Source organism: Cygnus atratus, chromosome 3 (assembly GCF_013377495.2).
Source record: "Cygnus atratus isolate AKBS03 ecotype Queensland, Australia chromosome 3, CAtr_DNAZoo_HiC_assembly, whole genome shotgun sequence".
Lineage (NCBI taxonomy): Eukaryota > Metazoa > Chordata > Aves > Anseriformes > Anatidae > Cygnus > Cygnus atratus.
Window position 1 is genome coordinate 72,807,462 of NC_066364.1, and position 19,818 is coordinate 72,827,279.

Here is a 19,818-nt window from a genome sequence, read left to right on the forward strand (position 1 = left end):
CTCTTCCCCACTGCATGTAACAAATATATGCAAGAAACTGAGTTTTAGAGCTATGATGCATTAAATAATACTAGGAAAAACAATTCATTGTCACACAGTAAAGCACGATCACAAACTGGTTTCCCATAGGTAATACTCTATGGAAGATAATGATGGAGAGAAAAAAATCACACGCCAGCAGAAATGTCTGGGAGCGTAGCATTACACTGTGGTGTTTTCAGAGTTCACTAAAGCATCTGCAGTACATAACTCCTGCCGGCATACACCTTCAGTGCAGAAAATCACTACTGCACTAGCCATATCATTTTTAGAGCTGCAGCAACTAGTTTATACATCCAGAGGAGTCTGGAAAATAAACTCATGAGCTTACTGCCATTCAGCTGGCAGAGCTGTTGTTTTTCATAAGGATGCTGAATGTGCTCATTGGGCCCATGATCAGGAAAATGACTACAAGAGCTATGAAACAGGAAAAACCTCCCTACATCCATATCAATCACTGGGACTGTATGAACAGTACATCTGAACCCAGTGGACTGCTTCAACCAATAGCTCCACAGCCAGAAAGCAAAGGAATTAGGAATATATATCCCCAATTATATATATCTATATATCTCCCCAATTAGATAGTGGATACCTGAAACCTGAACTGTTTGGGTATTGACCGCAGCACCATTCTTCTTAAAGATTTATTTTCAATTCCCACTGCAATGCTTTAGCTGAAGACGTTATTCCCTGGAATTTTTGATGACTGACAGAAGCACAAATTTCATACAGTTTGAAGAAATAACAATTTTTAAACTGAAAATGTGATCTACAGTTTTTCAAACACAAAGTTGTACCTGACCACTCCAAAAGTTGTCAAGTACTTTGAGTACTTATTATAAGAGTATATTTACTATATGTAAGAATGTTTACTTTTAAAGTGTATATACACTATATTTGAATATAGCTGAGAATGCTGCCGCTGTTTTGCTGAGCAATGAACGTTGTAAATATTTGCAATTTCACATATTTAATACAGATTTTGATATTCCTGGATAATCTTTAAGGGACAAGGCCATATACCAGTAAATATTTCCACAAAATTTTAAGTGTTGTACTTCAAAGTACCCTCTTGATGTACTAAAATACAGGGCAGGATTGCATAATGCTGTGTCAGCAAAGTGCACTGTCTGTGCCCTGCAATGTGTCACAGCTTCCTGTATTACATCTTGTTACTGGTTTTGATTTCTATTTAAAGATGTTCTGGAAATAACTGAACTGTGCAACCTTTATATTCAGATCATTCAGAAAAATCAGTGGATTTTGAATTTTGTTTTGATCATGGTTTAGAAACTAAAGGATGAGTTATAGGACAAAACGTAGTTCCAATTACTAAACATGTCCCATCTCTTCAGGAACACTCACAATGTTCAACTATAAATAACATTGTCTTGGCTGATAGCAAAATATATAGTTAAACCAATGGGGAATATGCTTCTTTTATACGCTAAACTCTAACTATGTACATATGTATACACACGTATAGATTTATATAGACATGCTCACATAAACACATAATGTGCATACATGTGCATCTGCAAGGACTTCTTCCTAACTCTTTTTCTTTAGTCTTACGAAAGTCAGTGCTGTTGGTTTTGGAAATGAAATAAAAAGTTAGCAAATGCATTGATTCTGCAAATGAAATGTGTTGGTAAGAGGAAAGTGCTTGATAAAAGAAACAAACAGGCAAAGGAGCATTTAAGTGAATTTTAAAACACTACTCATTTTCCAAAGACAACATAAATCCAAAGCACTTACTGCAAGCATAATTCATGTCCACCACCAACAGCTACCACTCCTTCCCCCACAGAAGTGTATTTTTATTCATCACCAACAGGTACAATCTCTCAATCCCAGCGTGTACAAGGAGGTAGAAGCGTCCATCCCACAGTTGTAACACAAGCAAAGGGGAAAGGAGGGAAGCAGCATTAATATTTTGCACTCAACAACAAAGATGAGAACTATTCTCCTACAAGCCTGAAGCGCTGACTCAGAAAAATGCAGAAATGCCAAGCTTTACTTGCTGGAAGGTTCCAATCCACAAACAGTCAATTACCATTACACATTAATTCCATCAAAAAGTCTGCCATCCACCAACTGTCCATCCATCAACTCTTTTCAATGCAAAAGCACTGATGGGATCTTTGCTTACCTGCACAGAGCATAAAGAAAACTAAATACAAAACTTTAATCTGATGAATAAAAACAGAATTTCACCACTATGTTCCAAGCTGCCTTTTTAGAAAAAAAAAAAAAGTTATTTTCTTCCTGGAATTTCAGCTCAATAATTAAATCATCGCTATTGAGCTGATACTCTGGACAGCGCATATTACTCGAGATCTCAGCTGAAGTTACACAAACCTCCAACACCCCTTCCAAAGTGCACAGTCTTTGGAAAGAGCTTGAATTTAAAGTATGTCTACTGGAAGATAAATAAATATTGGCTTCACAGAAGATTGGAGAATCTACCTCAATCCTAAACTTCTGACGGAAATCCAGAAGAAAGCCATCAAATTATCTACATTAACAAGTAGCCTAGCCCAGCTGAAGAAAGGAGGCTCTGCTTGGGTCAGGTCTCCTCCTCCCACATCTGTGAGAGGTGACAAACCATAAAACTGGTCTCATAAAAGGAAAAGTGAGACTTGGCCGTCATGTCAACAGAGAGAATCGCACAGATCTGATGCCTAGAAGGATCAAGAGATACCTGGGTGCTTTTGTAAATGTCCCTTAGTACCTCTCTCTTAAATATTTCCACTTTACATGCATACATTTTAAGCATAGTGCTGAATGGAGGAAAATGGTATCACTGAAAGAGTGTAAAATAGAAACGCATAAATATTTCACTACAACTTTCAGATATCTAAGGTTTACATCTTCATGCAATAACTTCAGTCTTACATTTAACGCGTTTGATGGCATTAATCTGTTTGGAAAGATCAGCAACTAATACATAAGTGGAACGTTTTAGAGAAAGTAACTTTTAAATGTTTCTCACATCATTTCCCATGTCTTATATAATACACATTTTTCAAGCATGTGCCTACACAGCAAGAAAATTTTTGGCAGAGGGAACGCTCTTGGCTCTGGGGACAAGGGCAGAAAGTGCATTTGCACTGAGCAGTGTCTTTCCCCCAGGAAACTGATATGACAAAATCAGAATATACAGGGTTGCAGGGTAAGTGAAACACATTCAGGTGTGAACAAGATGTACGGGATCGTATATAGAGAAACAATGGTCTAGCATGCAGCAGCAGGTTAAAACTGCTTAATCAGAATAGAACAAGTTTTCGCAGGCAGAGGCTAGTAATTCATGGAAACAGATGCTGGAAGTAAAAATGCTACACCACAACATATATATACATGCACAAACTGGACAGAAAGTGGAGGCATACAGACATAAATATTGAGTAGAATAAAAATCTCAGTTACCAGTTTAGGGAATTTTTAGCACTTTTAGACTTGCTTTCATCTTGGATAAAAGAATTCAACATATTTGAACATTTGTGTAACAATTTGCGTTCTTCTTGCTGAACAAGTAATATATGTTAAAATATTTTCATTCTGCAGCACTTCATGGAAGTAAGTATTTCTTTGTTCTTCCTGCTGACTGCTCTCTGTTTCGGTTATTTCCCTCAGAACGTAGCACCAGCATTAATCTGAGAAAGACATGGGTACTATGGACAAGAGGAATCTATAAGGTACCATGCTAGTAAGTGCCCACCACTTAGTTTGAAAGAATGTTCCCAAAGAACTCAGCTGCTTAGCATTTATTTGATTTGTATTCAGCTGGCTGTAGTAAACAGAAGTTTTAAAGCTAAAAATTTTTAATTTAAATTTTATTTATTTAAAGCAATTAATAGCATTATCACCTCCGCAGTGACTTATATTAATAAATTCAATGTAACGAGACGCTTCATTCATATAAATACAACACAGAAATTCACTAGTTCTCAAACACAGTATTTCTATCCCAAAGACCTCGCGTTTCAAAAACAGTCTGATCTATCACTTCACCCACTACCAAAACAGGGTCAGCAACAAAATTCAGTCACTTAGGATACAATATGTTAAATAGCATTTCCAAGCTAAATAATTGTTAGTGAAGGCAACATAAGCAAGTAAAGAAGATTGTGACAAAATCTTGTGCAGCTGAAGACAGCACCGCTCCAGGCCACCTGGCCATGCCTTATGCATCCAACCGGGATACCAAAAGAAATGTGCACCTGCATCCCAGCTGTGCCTGTTTACAATTCAGCATCTTAGTACAAATTCAATGGGAAATTCAAGTAAATGCACAGATGCAAACTGGATGAGCTCAGACACAAGCACACAGTGGGGAGGAGGTGCTGGGAATCCGCAGGATGCCTTGCGAAGCCTGCAAGCAAGCTGGTGGGCTGACACCCCTGCCAGGACCACAGCAGGGCATTGCTCAGAGCCCTGCCATTCTGCAGCCTTTCTTTTTGGCAAGTCACACCAAAAGTGCCAGGCTTTAAAAACCATTGTCATCAGTTCTACAGATTTTCCAGTGCTGAATCAAAAAGATAAATGTTGCATGCTTCTCACAAGCAGAGTCCCAGGTGCCTCCAAACTGTGAAGGCAGTCCCAATATACAGAACCAAAGAAACTGAACTGTGTACTAAGAGTGGAATAGGTTGTCAATGTTTTTACACTGACAAATGCAAAGCATAATTTTCAATTTTGACACAAAATAGCCAATTCCTTTTCTTCCTTAATCAACAATCCTGCTTTCCCACACACCAAACAAGCTGTAATCTACAAGGGATGAGCTGAAGCAACAGAACGTACTCATTTAAACTTTAAGGTCTTAGTACTTATTGCTGAGCAATGACATTGCGTCCATGATAGTTATGACAGCTCCAAATATTCCTTGTTCTGCTTTCTTTCTAGGGGCAAAAAGAGTATAACCAAGGTTTAACCCAAGGACAACATGAAATATTTCAAGCTATTTTTTTCCAGAGCCCTTTCCCTACTAAAGTCAGATGACAAGACCTTTAAAATGTATTTTCCTAAGAATGAAAAAAATTGTCTTGTGACATTATCTGTCTGTGGTGATCAGTTCCTTTTTGGCTCAGCACATGACTTGAGAACATGGCCCTTCTTAGCTCAAAACCTACATGTGGACTATCTCGCATGAGAATATATGAGCCCTTCCTTTTCAATATAGATATTAAATTATTCTCATAAACTGGGATTAGTAGTTTATTCATTACAACTAACCAGCTTAGTGCAGATAAAAAACAGGATGCTCAGAGCAGGTAAATAGCAGAAGAGAAGGTAGAAATGAGGATAATGCAAAATCCTCACCACCTGTTAGAGCAGTCCCTGCTGCCAGCCCCTCTGCTACAGTACAACTGGGAATTACCTCTCAAGGAACAGGCTGAAGGCAGCTGTACCTTTCTATTTCATTATATAAAATAGAAACACTTTTTTTTGTCAGATGCTTGGGGCTCTTGCATCCTCAAACAAATGGCAAGATGCTGTTTTATTATTTTAATATTTATAATTAAAGAAAATAAGATACATTTGAAGGCACTTTATAAACCCAGAGTTAATATCAACTGCTGCTTCAGATTTCTACAGTCTGAATTATAGAAATCCTACCATAGGATAGATGTAGTGTGAGAAACTAGCAGCAGAACACAATATAATGTGATGGCAGTAAATCTTGTTCCACAACTTTTTATTATTTCCTGGTTTTCAGTGTGCCAGGAGAATTGCAAAAAGGGAAAGAAGTAAAGGAAAAGATTAAAGAGGAGCAAAAAAGAAAAAGAGAGGAGTTGGGGAGACTGCAAGCTGAGGTCAGGACTGTGATGGAAAAGCTGACTTGTGACAGGCTTTTATTAAACAGCCAGTCAGCACCTGTTACTAAAAGTCCACATAAATGGTTAAACGGTTCTGTTCAAAGATCTTTGAAGAGTCTTTCTGCAGCATCTCCAGCAGCCTGGAACTGCTTGCAGCCTTCTTTGTAGATTTGTGTCAGTTCTGTGTCAGAACAGGAGACCTTCCCAGCACTTGCTGTTCCCAGGAACACTAGGGAGCAGGGAGGTTCACTCACAGCCGTTTTAAATTTATGCCCTACATCCACTACATCAAATCCTGCTTTGGAGTCTGCTGTCACTTCCATAAAGCTCAGGCTACCTGGCTTTCCTAATTTTGTTCTTAATATATGTATATAATAAAATTAAATCTCATAATTAGAGTAACCAGTCCCTTAGGAATTTGTGTAGTCACAGATACTTTTCATCAGTTAGCAAAAATACCTTCATTTCTCTCCAAGAAAACTCTCAAACAGATGTCTTTTCATCAAAAAGTTGCCAGAATTCTCACAAATTAGAGCAAACTTAAGATAGTAAGATCCAGGTACTCGATGCCCTTCCACTGATCATACTGCCAGCGATTCCCCTCTGTAAAGAGGAAAATCTAGCTAGAGAACCTCTACTGTCTACACGAGGAGTGAGACAGTATCTTAGTGATTTTACATATTTCATCTGTGGCTGAATATCAACACCTGCACCTGCCCTGAGACCAGCAGGTTGCCAATATTGCAGATATTGATGAATTGGTATGATGATTTTCTGGCAAAATGCCCTGCTGTGTATTTTGCACCAGGTCTGGTAATTGCAGACTGACAGGTATATGCAACAAAGTTAACCACAACTTAATGAGTTAACATTCATTGCTGAGCCATGATAACTGGCTACATTAGGCCTCCTCGATCATTGCAACTGTAAAATAAAACACATTAATGTAAGCCAACTTCACAGCCACAGCAGAAAAAGAGCCTACACAGGCAATAAGGAGCAACTCATTAAGCTAAAGTAATTTGGTTGCTTCTGATCATTTGTAAATTACCTTCACCTAACAAATGATTTTATGATGTAGTCACACATAGAGAGCAATGCAGTAATCTAATATAAACAATATCTATAAAACCCCATCCTTAGTGAGGTTATTCCTCTCCTTAGTAAAGGATAAACTGTCTCATAGAAACATCTTTACTTCGAGCTAGCGCTAAATGAATATCATAAAAAAAAATGTTCCTTGATTAGTAACTCAGTGTTTTAGATTAGATTTCTGTTTTATATCCTTTTTAAATAAAAATCATGATTGACTTTTATTCAAACAACCATTTATCATAGAAAGCAACATAGCAGTATTCATAACTGCTATATTCATACCTCATGGCAGTTTTCCACAAAATCACTAACAGCATGGAAAGGGTGATCAGGGATTGGGCAGTCAATTCTGTTGCAAGATTTAGAGGGCATCAAGCTGAGCTGGTAGGAACTAGGTTCAAAACAGACAATGCTACAAGGAATGGACCCTCTGGAGCTCTCTGCATCAGAGAAGTAGTAGATGCAAAATGCATAGCTTGGGCTCAAAGGGAGAAAAGAAACTGATCGACATATACTATATGGATAAACTCGCAGTAAACTCTCTACTGAAAAGGACAGGATAGCATATACTAGCAAGAAATAGTTCACATGTATGTTTCTAGCTTGAAGGGCCAGGTCTTCAAGTCATGTGCTGAGCCAAAGAGGAACTTACCACTGCAACGCCAGTAAAATAAACAAATACCAGTACAAGGCTTCCCCCAACACCACACCTGTTTCCAGGAAAATACTTTTTAAAGCTTCTGTCATTTAAGTTAAAAATAGTGGTAAGCTGTGAGAATATCAGGGAGACATATCACCTATCCCTATCACTTTCCCTACTCTCTTTCTTGAGGCCTCTGCTTATGGTCACTGTCAGATACAACAATGCATTGGGTTAAACAGACTCTGGTGTACTCTGGCAGCTCTTCTGTAGATGTCATGGACTTGCATTTCCAGACATGTCGTCCATAGAATGTAACAATGAGTGAAATCCAGCAAGTAGGCAGGTTAGCAGTCTCCCATCTCTTCCACACTACTGAGTAATCCAAACCCAGTACAGCCACAATTCAAAAAGAGAACCCACTACTACCTTCCTTTCTGCTAGAACTACACGTGCACATGCTATTGCTTTCTTATATTGCAGTGAGAAAAAACTTAAACACAGCAATTCTCACAGTAACCTAATTTTGTTCTAGGAATTATGTCTCTTAATCCAAGAGACAAGGTAAATTTGTCCAGTGAATTATTTCCTGTGAATAATTCACTAGTTTTACTGTACCCAAATTCTCTTTAAAGTTTGAGGAATGCATAGCTAACTCAACACTACAATTATGTTAGTATTTCCTTAAAAAGTCTCTTAAAAATGCTATTTTCCTAGCTATTTTTGTCCTGATTTACTGGCTGCTTATATCAGCACAAAGCTGCCATGAACTTCCTTGATACAAAAATCAACCTACATTCATGTTTCATTTTAAATAGACGCATACTGTTCTTTAATGTGCTTGGATATGGGTAAGAGTCTTTAAACTCTACATATTTCCAGCTATATGCTACAGCTGTCTGTATTAATAAGAAGTATTACATTTAAAAATAAAGTGTATACTCTTGCAGCTTTTAAATTACCCCTGTCCTGTGGAAGAATGGACCTATATTTTTGCAAAGACTGCATGAGTTCAATGAAAGTCATAAGAGGGTCTGAAAAATGCAAGTAGGAAAGTAGGACTTGCAATATATTGCAATAGCTTTAAGGCTGTAAGAGGGACTGCAAGGTGGCAACTGCAATAACGAGATTTCACTCTTTTAACAGTTATGCTCATTTGCAGTTCCCCAGGAAATTTAACACATTTGTCTTATAGTGTCTACATTCTGTTAGATGCTAGAAGCATTACTTGACAGCTGAAGATCCACTAACACGATGTATGCTAAATGTGGCAGCTGTCATACTTCACTAAGAAAGGAGCTTTCCAATCTCTTGAAGTTTGTTAGTTGTTCAGTATAGGACAAAGGAGCATCAGCATTCATATTACAAATATTAAAATATGGACAAAAATGGCACAGATATATAACATGGAATGGATACATAAAAACAGATTAGTTCCATATGTAAGAAAAGACCAGAAATCCAAGAGAAAACATATATGCCTACCCACCTACCTATATGAAACTCCTTATGTTCACTTTGTTTAACTTCTACAAGAGCTACTACAAATAAAGTCAAAACTCAAGGGAATAAAAGTTGTCACAGTGCAGGCCATGGTTATCCCAATACATGGTTATATGTGATATAGCCAAGTGTCTTGCATTGAAGGAAGGGGATGAAGCCAGATACTCCAGAGAAAAGAAACAGAATAGTGCTTATTCCTCCAGCATTTACATGTCCAACATTGATTTTTTTTTTCCCCCATGCCTAATTTTCTTTGCTTTTACTCATTCCATTTGTGGGTATTCCAGTACCATTACAATCACTTTTTCATTTGTTTTAGAAGATACGCAACTGACATTACAGTTCAACCACTGAACACTCAATTTTAAAGCTACTTTTTATAGCCCTCTTCTTAAGCATCTTCACGATTAACCTGTTTTACTAAAAAATAGTTATCCCTCCAAGTAGACAAGTAAGCTTCAGTACGGTCATAGCCCTGCTCATCACCTTTAAATGGTGACCCCAATGTATTTCCTCATGCACTTCTTTCCTTTCAAACCATAGGTAAAATCCCGCTCTCTCTCCCCACCCCAGACCAGTCTTCCCAACTACAGAATTACTGCAGCAGCAGTAGATGACCTACAAGGATGATTGCTCTGCAAAACAGCTTGGGAAGACACTGTCAGAGCCCTGGAAGCACCCAGCTGTTCCTGCCTGGCTTCCCCCATGGCCTCCCTCACGCTGCCCATGACCAGGACCTCTGGAGCCATCCCACCCATACAGCCATCAGTCCCTAAAGCCATCAGAGATGGTGGCAGTGCCCCTACCCAGACAAGGCTCTTGCTGTTCCCACCTGGGCTTCCAGATGGACAGGACCTGTCCTGCCACTATGCCCACCCCCAGCCTGTCCCTCACCACACACATAGCCTCACTCACCCACTGTGGGACCACACTCCTGCCTGGGGCTGCTCTGCTCCCATGGAGCAGTCCCAATATGGCTGCTCCTACAAAAAACCACACAGTAATAAAAAACAAAAACTCTTCAGTCACAGAAGAACTGGGAGCCTCAAAACAAGCTCTAAGACTCCACCTATGTGGAGAGAGACTGAGAGCACTGCTGGTGGCAGCTGGCTCCTGTTTCTTAATCAAGATGTAACGGGGACCAGGTGGGTGTGGGCCAGCCCAGGTTGGCACAAGGGACACGCTGCCCTTGCTGGTAATGGCACAGCTGAGCTCTTCTGCTGCCTTGGTAGGGATGGGAAGTGATGGTGTGACAGGAGACCTGGTTAAATCTCAACTCTCAGGCCCTGCTGGAGCTGGTCAACCGCTGGGCAGCCCACAGCCCACAGCCTCAGTGCAAAAAAAGGTCCCTGCTGACTGCCCAAGGCTGGTGGCCATGACGTGCAGCCTAACCGTAGTGCCCACTGCTCTCCATTTGAGGTCTTTTGGTGTGATTTCCAAAACTGCTGGCATGTGAAACATTGAGAACAGGATGAAACGCATCAGTGTGACAGACTGCTCAGCAAAATGATACCTGCTCAGCTGGAGACCCTCCTGAAAATGCCAGGATGTCTCTCCTGGACTCCCAGTGGCTTTCAGCAGCAGGACTGCCCATAGCCAGCAGGCCTGGGCTGCCTCCCTGCTGTGTAGCCAAGCATAGGGCTCTCCAAAACCCCAGATGCTCCACCACTGTGTGAGACACAACCTCTGGTTCCACAGCACTTGGCTTCCCACCTGTGCTGCGTTTTGCAGGGCCACCCACTGCCTGCATCCCTGGCATGGACAGAGCATGATGGCTGCTGCTTACCTCACAGCTCCCCACAGCCTGCTGTGACTGAAGAGTTTGCAGAATGTTGAACTGTTAATGGTTTTGATCCTATTAACATTTGAAAAATGTGTTTTGTTCCAGAATGTACATCACTTCTGTAGCAGCTTGGAATTCACCCTAATGGTTACTTTTATTCTCCGACAGGTCTAAGTTAAATTCTCTAGTCAAAATTATACCCCCAATTTCTGGTTAAAAATCCCATGTAATTACTCTAGCTTTAGCAAAAATATCTTACATAATTGCTGCTATGACAATAAGAAATAACCCTTTAACTTAAGAGACCTATAAAATGATGGATCATCCAAAAAAAAATCTAATTGTAGAATAGAAATGTGCATCCATTTTCTCTTTCAAATTAGTTTACAAAAAAAAAAAAAAACCTTCCAAAATTCTTCCTTTTTTTTTTTTAACATTTATCTTTGCTATCTAGCTCTCACTTAAATATTCCTACATTAAATACGTCTTAGAGTAGATTCTAAGTCCGTGACACAAGAAAATATGCAGCAGCCACTGTCAGGCATAAACATGTGGCCTGAATTGACTGCCAAAAATAGTCTGTCATTCCTACTGTAAAACTGCTAGTTAGCTGGAAAAAAGAAACACATTTCAAATATCCCAGTGTTATACCAAAATTGTGTGAATTCAGCATGTTCTCGGAGCATAAAGAAATTAATTGCACCTATTCAAAATATACTGTGTACTGTCATTAATAATCACCTCTTCATTATATTAAATGTATAAAAGTAGGTGTGCATATATATATACGTATATATATGTATAAAATCCCCATTTCAGAATGTTGTCATTTTTGTACAAAGTGAAATCCTTATTCACTGAGAAGACTTAGACATGAACATGCTGAGTAGGATGAGAGTAGGAACTACAGTACTCAGCTAACAAAAAACAAGAAAATGCTTACTGGGCAGATGAATCATATACTATTACAAATACAAAAAATGAATTACTCCAAATCATACAGAAATGCCAAAATACAGAAGGCCTCAGATTAATAAATGGTGATGTATATAGTACATCAGCTGAATACAATGGGATAAAAAATGGCAAAACATTGCAGATACTGTAAAAGAAAGCCTTCTATTTTCTTTCTTTCTTTCTTTCTCTTTTTTTTTTTTTTTGAATCACCACTAAGCACAGCTAAAGCACATTGTGTGTATATATATCTATTACAGATATGCACTCCAAATAGTGAAGATCATGTGAAGCTATGCTGTGCCACAACTTTAGGGTGTTTCCTGGCACTTTACCTCTACCAATCTCTTTTGCTGGATTTACTTGTAATATTCCACACATCAATGACTTTGAGAAAGATGTTTTCTGCCTTTCTGTGTCAGATACAGGTCAATAGCAGATATGAAATTAGATAGTTCAAGGCCTGCAGACCTACAATTTCAAGATATATTTTACTAGAAAGCTAGGAAGGTATAGGTTTTGATATTAAAATCTAGGATGACTATATAAAGTAATTTCATCATTAAAAAGGAGGCCTCAGTCTGAAGTTTTAGCTTATTGCCATGATAGATCAAAAGACCTTATATATAAGAATAGACTACTGTATCTAGTTCAGGCCATAACTCCCCTGGAAAAGTACATTTCTATTGGCAAATGCAATGTACCAAAGCCAAAAGTTTTGTTGGTATGTATGATTTAATGAGCACTAGATAAAGAAAATGATTTAAAAGATTTGCTTTGACAAAGGCAAGATTTGCACAAATTAAAATGTGACATAACAGCTGAGTTGATAATGATAGGATAAATCAGTTTCTCCTTGCTGAAATGAAACGTTATTTAAAACAATTTTTAAGTTAAAATATCACTCATTTTTTTTCTTAGATCACATTTTAGCCTCCCCTCCCCCCCAAGAAAAGCACTTTTTTTTTTCCTCTTAATAATGAATTTTAATTTTTTGAACAAGCAGAACTATAAATCTACGTCTGATAATGTGTGATACTTTGAGCTGTTTTCTGCCATACATTGGAAAAGCTGAAGCTTAGAAGGGAGGCAGTAAGTACAGGCTTCATCTAGCCTTTGAGAATATGTAACAGTGCTACCAGCATGTATCTGCATTGTACCGTTCCACGAATTCTCTTGCAAAAATCTTGTTCTGCATGCCTTGCTTCCATAAGTGGAAGACAGAAAAGCACCACCATTACTGTGGAGCACATGAGGCAAAATACAGTTTGAAACAAGAGAATCTATCTTAATTTTGTTTGATTTTAAACAGATTGTTCTGAGAGTCTTTTAACTCTGTAAAGAAAATGGTGTAGGCTAATATTAAGTTATTATTTTGGACTGTATGTTTTGTTTCCATTGTTCCTGTTGTCAGGAGAAATGAGGCTAAAAGAGCAATGTAGTCTTCTAGAGGATTTGTACATTTTCAAACACTATTTTGGGGCCTGAAATAACAGGCAGTCCTTTTTGCTGAAGGCATTTTTTTATTCCAACTCTGAATATCCCTATAAGAAGATCCATCTCAATTTCATGAACACCTCAATACTTCTCAAGATTTCCTTTCTTTATGATAAAAACAGGCACACAGCTGCAACCAATCACTCCCTGTGCCAGCGCATTTGTCAATTAGTTGTAAGGAAATTTCCTAGCACATGAGGCTTAGTTTATGATCAGTCAGGAAATTATGGTCTATTATGCAATTTTATTCTGGTCTGTGATTGACTGTACATCAAAGGGCCACTCAATGGCAGCCACCAATACTTGTTAAGGTAAAAATAGTTTCATAAAAGCAGATGGTGAAAGCAAAACACCAGTAGGTCAGAAATACTGACTATAGTATACATTATACGAGGTTTCTAGAAATAAAAAGGAAGGATTTTAACACATAGTGCTCCTTTGCTGTGTACTGACATTACAAACTGTATGGTGTTTTCAGATATAGTGGAAGTTTGCCAAGTTCTCCTGATAAAAATTCTTCCTCCCACCCTACTTAGAGAGGTCTTGACATCAGCAATTTTATACACATAAATAGCTATTTTTTCTGTAGCATATGGTCTATACAGAGGTTCTCTCAATATGTGAAGTTACGCATATGAATAATTCTGCACACAAATACATTTATTGAGCTCAATGAGACTTGGAAGATTTTACAAGGTTTAGGGATAAAATGATTCTGACATATATATAACCATAATTTTAATACATCCGTATTAGTGACATATTTTTTAACATTGTATGAACCCAATTACTTATGAATGTAGAGAAACTGAACTGTATCCACTTAGGCAATTGATATATGTGAAACTAGAATAAAATCAGATCAAGACATATTTAAATAAAGCCATAAAAATGTTAAGCCAGTCACCCAGCTAAAACCACACCTTTGTAAAGGCATGTGTGAGCTCTGAACAATGATAGACATTTAAACTGAGCTACTATGGAAATCTAAAGGGCAAAAAAAAATTACAGAAACAGGTAATTTGGTTAGATGTTTAGAAATGTATTTAGAGAAACTTACCAGTAAAATTAAATTAGTTCCAGAAGAATAAGAATTCTGAACAAAAATTGATACATGCAGAAGAATTTGAGACATTGCTTATTTATGATAGTACATATGGAGGTAATTGCAAAATTGCAAACATTTATCATCAGATAGATGAAACGCTCCTTTTGCTTCTTGAAAAAAAAATCCAGAAGACCTACCACATGTCTCATGATTTTCAGATAATTAACATAAGTCACTTTAATGGGGGGGGGGGGGGGGGGGAGTTCTTTTTTAAATTTGCCAAAACACAGTTATTTTATTTTATTCATGATTAATGTAATTGAAACAGCAACAGCAATTAAACAGTTATATTATGTTAGTGAAACTGCTTCATTGCCGTGATAAATGACTTCTATGAGGATATTACTCAAAACAAGCAGAGAAACTCAATGTATTAAATCAGGTTAAAAAGGGAATGTTACCTTCCCCAGAATGCAGCCTTTTTGAAGTTGGCATTTTTATGTGCTTTTCACTTTGAGTCTCGCTTGCCTAGTGAGAGGTAAGAAGAATTTCTAAAATCCTAGAAGTTTCTGGCTTCCACATGAAATTATAGGAGCCTGGAGCTAAATCTAGGAAGCTGGTGGACATCTTCAATAGTGTGGCTCAGGCCTATCCATGAAATAATGTTAAGCCCTTTCATCTTAAAAATAGCCACAACTCATGTAGAAATGGATGCTCTGTAAAACAGAAGGGAGCGGCAAACATCCTGATTTAACAAAGTGATAATCCTTAGCTGGAAATGGCAGGAAGACCCACGAGACCTCAGAAGCCTGAGGCCTGTATCCAGAAAACATTCACAGAATAACTGCTTTGAGTGACTCATAAAAGATTACTTGAAAAATATAGTAAATAAACTCTGGGTCTTTTTGCTGCCTAAATAAACCAGGAACCTAGAATTCTTCAGTTCAACTCATTTAATACCTTTAAAAAAAATTTAACAGTAATGTTTGCATAATATATAATGCCTCAACAGAATAGAATGCTGCTCTGTATTGCTCTGTTGCAGGTGCTATTAAGAGGAGGTAGGCTCAATATAACCCAACTTGGATTCTTCTTATACTGCTGTGGGAGTGTAATTTTCTACTCTGAAAGAGTCTCCCTCTTACATTAATTTTATCTGGAAGAGTAAATTACAAACATACAGAAATATATATATATATATTCAGCTTCCTTTCAAATACTAACTGCACCAAAGTTCTGAAGTAAGCCTAGATCTAAAAATTGTCCCAAACACACACACACACAAAAGAATAAAAAAATAAAAAAAAAACAGACACAATAACTTAAAAAAACAAAATGGAAAACAGCTTACGTAAAGGCAAGAGCATTTTGACAAACCTATTTTAATAGATTTGCATTAATGTGCAAACTGAGATTGTGTACTGTTATTGCAATGATTTTGTGAAGGTCATTAAGAAGAAAAGACTCAGGAGACTGCATAAAAATATGAAAAGCAACCTCTTTTAAAAAAAAGACAGCTGCCTTGACTTTAATGACCACTCATGCTTTGGGTACTGACTCACTACCTATGCCAGTGCAAGCTTTGATACAGCCAAGAAGCAGTTTGGGCCTGAGAGCAGAGCTGGCCACATCGTGATCTCTGCTCTCTGGCAACATCAAAGCTGCTCCAACAATCCTCCTGAAAACACATAAGCTTATATGAAACACATTAGAAATGCTGGCATACGGTGGAAAAATTATCTGGTAGTTCTTTTAGAATCCACTCATCATACATATATTACCAATTTGCACACTCTACCTCTATGTATGAAAGCACTACAAAGAGATATACCTGTTATACATACAGTGTGTATGCATGTATACACAAATAATTATATATATATTGCAGCTTTGGAGGGAGAGTATCACCTTAATAGGAAAACTTCAAGAGTCTGTATAATTATGAGAAAGGCTAAAAGCTGAAATGCGTCTTAATTTCTGGATTTAGAAAGCTTTCCATCCGTAACTCGTCTACAAAGCTCATCATACTAAAGAAGGGGATTAGCTTCCTGTTCTACGCTGATGGTACTGAAGCAGGCCTTGGCACTCATTTTTAACATCACTCAGTCTGACTCCATCAAAACTAGTCCTAGTTGTTAGTTAAAGGACTTTCCACTGTTATGAGAAACATAATCAAGTGCAAGATGAAACACAATACTAACTTCCAAATACTGTGGAGTCTTTTCTGAAGATTTTTGGGTGATATGGAAAGGAACCAGATCAATCTAGCCCCATATTCAGTTCGCTAGATTAATGGTACTATATGTTCTGTGTCACTAAACAATACTAAAAGAAAAGTGTTTTGATAATTTTGATATTTCCATTAAATCTTTCTATTTAATTACACACTTTAAGAACCAATGCATCAGAGAATAATTATGCAAGAAAGCATTATTTTAAAAATGGAAGCAGAAGCAATACAGTTGATATAGTATCAAATATCCTGACCTCATGAACCGCATTCCAGAAATATCTGCCAATCAAGAGCCACAATGTTCATTCCAGACATGCTGGAGACATGGAGGCTGCTCTGTGGGTGCTACAATCCAGAGGCAAGAAATTACAGTGGCTTTCTGGGGATCCCTACCTCTCCACTGAAGGACAGACTAGGATGTATAAATGGATCCCTAGATAGTTATGGTCAGCCTCTCCAGTTCTTGCTGGCTCACAAGCTATCCAAAACTGTAAATTATTGTTATCCAAGGAAAAAAATGTATTTATTATTTATTTATTAATATATTATTGCCATCTGGTTGAGAGTACAGAACTTTGAATATTTTAGAATTTATCATATAAATATTTGGCTCACAGATTATAAATAATTATGAACACAAAATCATAACTTTTTTTTTTTTTTTTTTTTTCCAGAAAGGATTGTTAGTTCATTAAGTCATTGAGAATAATCACTTCTGGGAACTTTTGGTATAATATTCTAGTATCTACCTAAATCTGTGACAGGTTCATATGGATTCACAAAAATGTCAACATATTAAAACAGACTATACTAAGCTCTGGGTTTGATAACAACATGTATTTTTGAAGTGCATACCTATGGGTACTTGTTAAAGAAACAGAATATAAAACCTTACAGAATATTACAGATACCATCATTCTTATGAATATCAGATAGAATATAGTAAATAATTTATCTAAGTATTAGAATAGTATTTAATATAAAGACAGAACATATTATGGGACTGTGAAAAGAATAAGCATTTTGACAAACTGATTAATTTTCCCATGAAAATATTTTAGAAAAATTCTGTGCATTAAGACTTGATATTCTATTTCAGGAAAGCTGTATGCGACATTCTGTTTTTGTTTTTTTTTTCCTCCAATAATTTTATTTTATTCTTTCAAAATAGTTTTACCTTTCAAAATTTAACACAAGAACTCAAAACATTAGATTTGCATCCCAATCCAGAATTAGTTCCTTCTGCCTGTAATTGTGATTTTTTTTCTTTCCAGGATGGAAAACACATTTCCTGAACAGATATGATACAGACATACCAACTTGAATTACATAAGAAATAAACCCCAAAAGCCTTACCTTCCAAACAAAAATGTGGTGCAGAATAAGAGAACTACATGTGACCATAATTTTATTGCACCCAAAGAACATTGCTTCTCTCCTGCTGCTATTTATAAAAGCAAAGAAATGGAAGTAAAATGATAGATTCAGGTACTGTTTTTAAAAAAATGGTGAAATAGCCTGCTTGTCAGTGCTCAGGTAGGAAATTACTCGAGGATATGAGAAGATACAGACTTCAGGACTGTTAAGGATCTCTATTCATCATTCTATTGAGTAGTCTGGAAGGGATACACTCTGTCTTACTGGGGAATTTTGCCAGTCATTGAACCAAAATTTTAAAGAGCTCATGTTCGAATGTTGTCTGGGTGCTTGTAATATTGACCCGGGATATAGAATTTTTTTTTCTAGGTTGTACTCCAAAAAATATGCAAGTATATTAGAAAAAAATGTCCAAAGATGCTATTTTTTTCTTCAACTCTCAACCAAAAGTGTGATGAAATTAAGATGAAAACCTAGATTAACCTATATTATTTCATACAGGTGTTGTCAGTCCAAATATGAACCAAGCAAATGATTAAATCAAATTTGGAAATACAAACTTCTGTATCTTGAATAAGTTTCCTATGTGTTTTTAGATAAAAAGAAGATGTGAACCTCCTTCCTTGTTCATTTCATACACCTTGCAGGAAAACCCTCTAAGAAAACAATCAGGCAGACTGATCTGAATTCAAGAATGGCTTCCGAATTACAGCTGCGTAGCTTTTTATTCAATTACTATGTTATTAATCTGTTTATTTCCTTGAATATGATAATTATTGAAAAGAATTCACCGTTTCTTTTTAGTCTGATCTGCACTGCAGTTCACATCAGCATTTAGAGTGACTGCTGTCATCCTGACAATTAGGTCTAGCTTGTCTGAGGAGTTTGTAAGGTAGTGAGTGAACAATCACTGCAATTCATCGCAGTGAGACACCCCGTTGCGTTCATGTGTGCAGAGGACCATTGTCAGCACTAGGCTTGATTTAGGTGCAGAAGGAAAGATTTCTTGCAAAGCTGTCACTGAGACTTTCACAAGATGGGAGATAAATATCAATTTTAAAGCAATTTTAAATCACTGAACCCCTATGATGGAAGAAGGCTCAGGGGAGGTGGCCAAGGGCAATGTGCTCCCCAAGCTGAGGGAAGGATGTAGGGAGTGACTGGCGACAGCTGCTGCAAAAAAGGCTGAACTTAGCTCAATACAGAGGCCCAGAGGATGGTCTTTGGTCTAAATAAATGGGTATATCAGCTGGATCAGCCAGCTGCATCAGTTCAGTGGATCAAACAGTTATTTCAATGGAGTGAATCAACCAGCAGTGTAACTGTTCATCCCTGACTAAATTGAAAGAGCACAGATGTCCTCCTGCATGCCCCAGACCAGGGAGGGGAGTATACGTGCACCTCAGCCAAATAAAGATTATGAAAAATGGAACAATGAACAAAAAGTCCTTTGAAGGTAGCAATGGGCTTGAGCTGACACTCAATCCGTGTATTTCTTCCTAGCCACTGGGGATACCCAGCATCACGACAGAAAGTATATTATACAGACAAGTAATGGGAATCACAGTCATGTTGTGATTCAACTGAAATATTGAAACTGCTATACTCTGCAAAATGTAATTTCTCTTGCTATTGTTACTTAAATGTATTGTAACATTGCTCTGCTAATACAAAATCCTATGTAATGTCACATAGTTTTAAATAAAATAAAAAAATGGTATTAAATATCATACCTCCCACTTGCAGAATATCTTAAAGAACATGGTAAGAAAATATTGGAAGTATTGGGCTCCAACGGAAACGAAAAGTTTCCTGTCCTTTACA

At 37.4% G+C, this 19,818-nt stretch overlaps 1 protein-coding gene across 1 annotated transcript in view; it reads right to left on the reverse strand.

The window, feature by feature from the left end:
* Positions 1-19,818, reverse strand: part of PRKN (parkin RBR E3 ubiquitin protein ligase) — a 758,163-nt gene that overhangs the window by 608,685 nt on the left and 129,660 nt on the right. The gene's annotated exons all lie outside the window — the stretch shown is intronic.